Genomic DNA, 6,006 nt, shown 5'->3' with positions numbered 1-6,006 from the left:
AGGGGTGCCTACAATCTCATCCGGATCCGTGAGGGTGACGAGTGGAAGACCGCCTTTAACACCCGGGATGGACACTATGAGTACCTCGTCATGCCCTTCGGATTGAGCAACGCTCCAGCTGTTTTCCAGCATTTCGTAAATGAAATCTTCAGAGACATCCTGTACCGCCATGTTGTGGTTTATCTAGATGATATCCTTATCTTTGCCAATAATCTACAGGAACATCGCTTCTGGGTAAAGGAGGTTCTGTCCCGTCTCCGTGTCAATCATCTCTATTGCAAATTAGAGAAATGTGTTTTTGAAGTCAAATCCATTCCGTTTCTAGGTTACATTGTGTCCGGTTCCGGACTAGAGATGGATCCTGAGAAACTACAAGCAATCCAGAATTGGCCGATTCCCCTAACCCTCAAAGGGGTCCAGAGGTTCTTAGGGTTCGCCAATTACTACAGAAAGTTTATACGAGACTTTTCCACCATTGTGGCGCCTATCACTGCTTTTACCAAGAAGGAACTTTGTGGTCAGCGGTTGACCGAAAGTAACCTCACCGCTGACCACAAAGTTCCCACCATTGGTTACAATGGAGCGCATAGGCGCTACATTGTAACATTGCCGTGTGCTGCCTGTCATACAGTACAGGAGCACATAGCCAATCAGGAGGGTGCCACAATGTGGCGCTCCCTGATTGGCTGATGGAACCCTCTTAGACATAAGTCAGAGGGGGTTTCTGGCATTCGGGGAAAGGGGTCCCATGTGAAAACATGGGGCCCCTTTCAGTGCGAGGTCGGGTATCCGTTTTTTGTTTTTTTTGCCAAGTACCTGGATTACAAATGGATTACAAGAAGAGCCTTCTACACTGGATTTTGTGAGTATAATTTTTTCCACAGGTACACCATGGATTCTACATGGAGAAGAGTACCGACCCTCATGTGAACATAGGTAAGTATGTGTATATGGAGGTGTGGATGTATGCATTAAAGTTTTACTTTCACGGTGTGTGTCTTATGTTTTTATTGGGGTATTTTTTTAGTAGTAGTACTACAGGTACCAGCGGGCCCGGTTTTCCACTGCATGCTGGTACTTGTGGTTCTCCAAGTACCAGCTTGCGGGGGAGGCTTGCTGGGACTTGTAGTACTGCTACTAAAAACCATATTCATTTTTTTACAAAACGGCTATCAGCCTCCCATCCGCAGCCCTTGGATGGGGGGGACAGCCTCGGGCTTCACCCCTGGTCCTTGGGTGGCTGGAGGGGGGGGACCCCTTGATTGAAGGGGTCCCCACTCCTCCAGGGTACCCTGGCCAGGGGTGACTAGTTGGTTATGTAATGCCAGGGCCGCCGGGACCTATATAAAAGTGTCCCCCGGCTGTGGCATTATGTATCTGGCTAGTGGAGCCCGGTGCTGGTTTCAGAAATACGGGGGACCCCTACGCTTTTTGTCCCCCGTATTTTTGGAACCAGGACCAGGCGCAGAGCCCGGTGCTGGTTGTTTAAATATGGGGGAACCCCTGACATTTTTTTTCCCATATTTTTGCAACCAGGACCGGCTCAAAGCCTGAGGCTGGTTTTGCTTAGGAGGGGGGACCCCACGCATTTTTTTTTTCAAAAAAATAACACTTTCCCATCCCCTTCCTACTGATAAACATGCACGGATCTCATGGATCCGTGCATGCCTATCCAAACACGGGATAAAAAAGCAGGTCTGTTTTTTTTTAGCACTTTTTCACGAATTGTATTTCAGCACGGCAGTGTTTGGCTATTGTCGGCAGTGTTTGTGATTTGCACTTTTTAGTAAATTACCGATTTCTACCAAATTGCAGGCGTATTTGACCGATGGAGTATTGATTCGTAATTTTTTCCTAGGACTTCCAAAATATTATGAATGCCCTCATCACTGCCGAGATTTTTGCTTAGTAAATTCCCGACATGACACTTTGAAGAAAAAACGTCATCTCGGTCAAAATCGGGACCTTAGTAAATATACCCCATAGTGTCAAGTGTTCTTCACATATATCTCCACAGTGTATGTAAGTGGATCATCTCTCACTTATAGTGTCAGATGTACCAAGTGATAATTAGAGCAACAAGTCACCTCTCAGGTGTCCTTAATATGTATTTCCTCAGTACGTATTAATGAATCATCTCTCACCTATAGTGTCAGATGTGCAGTACTTCTACCTCTCACATATAGTATCAGATATTGCTGGATTGGTGGGTATTTTAATATATGATAGTGTCACCAATAAATGTTATTAATTTGCTAGCCTCAAATTCTTTTACATAATCTGAGACTGATATTTCCCTTATATATTTGATCTAATTATTTTAGGTCTCTCACTCATCTGTGTCAGACCTCAATATATATCATAATATAGGAGGGAATTATTGTGTGATCTTCCCTTTCACCTTCAAAAATATCCTCCTACTGTTATAGGTAGTAATTCTATCTTCTAATAGATATTATATGGCTTGCTCATCCCCTCCATCCGGAAAATATGTTGTATATAATGGAGCCTCCCTATTTGAACCTTATATCTCGACAGGAGTTATTTGACAATAATAAGTTAAATGTGCATCCAGTTGTAAACATTAAAAGTGCCAGATAATCAAATTGTGCTCTCTGAGGTACGTCATGCTCGTGTCATGCATAGTGTGATCGCCTTTATTAGACAGGCATATGTATGTCTGTGTACTATCTTAATTCAATGGAAATTCTAATATATATATATATATATATAGAAAAAATGTATAGACTCGTGCGCTTCTTTAGGGATCGACAGTACAAAGAATTATTTGTCTGAACAATATAATAAATTTGCTAATGGAGTAGCCACAACTGGCTGATATCGCGGTTTTGTAGGCTTCAATAAGTCTTTGTCAGCACCTTCCACTCTTCAGGGTGGCAGCTCAGTTCCTCAGTGTACCAAAGGTATATGGCATAAATTCTGTAGCAAAAGAGGATGGAGAAGAACAAGCGCCTATGGTGCAGTAAGTTCTTTAAAGTGTTATAATGACACTTGAGAAAATATAAATGCGTACCAGATGAAATCTTTAAACCACGCCTAATAGTAAGATGCCAGTCAGGATATTTCTCACCAACAACACCATCTATAAATCAGAGAAGACGGAATCGCCGCATAGCGTAATACTTCTGGATTAACAATAATATCCCCACAAACACCCAGTTGAGCGTACCGGATTAAGATGAAAAGTCAGCATAGACATTTAGGGGTCTTGTATCCAGAAATCTCTCATCAATAAATTCTGTAGCAAAAAAGGATGGAGAAGAACAAGCGCCTATGGTGCAGTAAGTTCTTTAAAGTGTTATAATGACACTTGAGAAAATATAAATGCGTACCAGATGAAATCTTTAAACCACGCCTAATAGTAAGATGCCAGTCAGGATATTTCTCACCAACAACACCATCTATAAATCAGAGAAGACGGAATCGCCGCATAGCGTAATACTTCTGGATTAACAATGATATCCCCACAAACACCCAGTTGAGCGTACCAGATTATGATGAAAAGTCAGCATAGACATTTAGGGGTCTTGTATCCAGAAATCTCTCATCAATAAATTCATCAGCTTCTGGTTACCAGAGTGTTTAGCAGTAACACCGTGACTATAGTAACAGATGTAATATGTGTGAGAAATACTGAGCGGTTACATCGGAGACAATGTGGCGATGAAGCTGATGAATTTATTGATGAGAGATTTCTGGATACAAGACCCCTAAATGTCTATGCTGACTTTTCATCTTAATCTGGTACGCTCAACTGGGTGTTTGTGGGGATATCATTGTTAATCCAGAAGTATTACGCTATGCGGCGATTCCGTCTTCTCTGATTTATAGATGGTGTTGTTGGTGAGAAATATCCTGACTGGCATCTTACTATTAGGCGTGGTTTAAAGATTTCATCTGGTACGCATTTATATTTTCTCAAGTGTCATTATAACACTTTAAAGAACTTACTGCACCATAGGCGCTTGTTCTTCTCCATCCTCTTTTGCTACAGAATTTATTGATGAGAGATTTCTGGATACAAGACCCCTAAATGTCTATGCTGACTTTTCATCTTAATCCGGTACGCTCAACTGGGTGTTTGTGGGGATATTATTGTTAATCCAGAAGTATTACGCTATGCGGCGATTCCGTCTTCTCTGATTTATAGATGGTGTTGTTGGTGAGAAATATCCTGACTGGCATCTTACTATTAGGCGTGGTTTAAAGATTTCATCTGGTACGCATTTATATTTTCTCAAGTGTCATTATAACACTTTAAAGAACTTACTGCACCATAGGCGCTTGTTCTTCTCCATCCTCTTTTGATATATATATATATATATATATATATATATATATATATCATGCATGGTAAATGAAACAAAATACCCTATGTTCTATTTAATTAAATTTAACATGTAGATGACCATATATATGTCTACCCTTTTAACATGACATTCCACTAAACATCAATCGTGATCTGAGGGCAGCCCCTATAAGTGTAACCTCTGAGGGGTAGCTAGATGTTACATATGCTGTTAGATACAAGGTGGGGATACAGTTTGAGTATTATCCAATTTATTGTGTAAGTGTGGTATATACATCCATTCAAGTGGATTAACGTCTGATCTATAGTCCCCTCTTATATTTGTATAGGCAGACACGGAAGGTATTTAATATGAAAGCACGTACATAATCCAATTGTGCACATACTATGCATAAGATATAGTCTGAACCTAATATCAATCTTTATAGTGAACGAAACATTATCCCCGGGCACTGTATATTCGTACAGCTCCCGATATGTCAGGTAAACACTAATATGTATTTGCAGGCTCAGAGAGCTGATAGCCAGTTTTTATAATGATCAACACATTATCCACGGGCACTGTATATTCGTACAACTCCTGCTATGACAGATAAACAGTTACATATATAAGCAGGCTCTAAGAGCTAATTAGTCTATTTCTACAGTGATCGGCACACTATCCGCGGGCACTATATATTAGTACAGCTCCCGTTATATCAGGTAACCGCTTATATATATTTGCAGGCACAGAGAGCTGATAGTCAGTTTTTATGGTGATCGGCACGCTATCCACGGGCACTATATAGTTGTACAGCTCACGCTATGTCAAGTAAACATTTATAGTTAATTGCAGGCTCAGACAGCTGATGGTGAGACAAATCACTTATTTCTAATCTCAAATCTACTGTCAAGACAGCTATGCACAGTCTTAAATCTTAAATAGTGTGGAGGGTACAGGGCTGCCCCTGTGTTGGCCGCGATGGCCCTTATTCATCTGAATTCCACTGTGCCGCACAGTTATAGTGTATTACTGGAAGGCTACACAATCTCTACTAATGAAAGAATATGATTCATTCGGTGTGTACAGTATAAAAGGGCATGAGAGACAGATACGTAGGACGCTCAGGTCCTACGTACGTTTCGCATTCACTTCGTCAGGGTAATCTGAGCCTTCTGAGGCAGGGGTGAGGTAACCTTTTATTCTGTCCGCTTCCAATCAATTGACGGCGCGGGTCTTTCAAATCTAGTGACGTATTCAAATCAGTTGGGGCTGCTCGTATCTCTACATCATCACTTGCAGACCCGCGTATCTCCATATCTTTGAAGTATATCACCTGCATTTTTAGGTTGATCAATGAGCAATCAATTATATTGCCGCATTGGCAATCTGCTATTGTAATGGTTATTTCCCATTATACATAAATACGCTTTTTTGAGACCAAATTATGTTATATTTTATTTTGTGTTGTATAGTATTTTATTATTGATGTATGAAGTTATTAAAATACAGTTATGCAATATTCTCTCATTTGTCATTTATTGTAAATTCAGCATGATAAATACAGTAACTTTAAGGGTGTAAGTAGTGGGGATGTCCTACATAATTCCATACCATGAACATAAGAGAGATTATGTTAATGAGGAGTTGTTAAGTATTATATATTATTCAATGCCTTATACCAAGTGTATCTAAT

This window comes from Pseudophryne corroboree, chromosome 2 (genome assembly GCF_028390025.1).
Source record: "Pseudophryne corroboree isolate aPseCor3 chromosome 2, aPseCor3.hap2, whole genome shotgun sequence".
Classification (NCBI taxonomy): domain Eukaryota; kingdom Metazoa; phylum Chordata; class Amphibia; order Anura; family Myobatrachidae; genus Pseudophryne; species Pseudophryne corroboree.
This window is presented reverse-complemented; position numbering follows the sequence as displayed.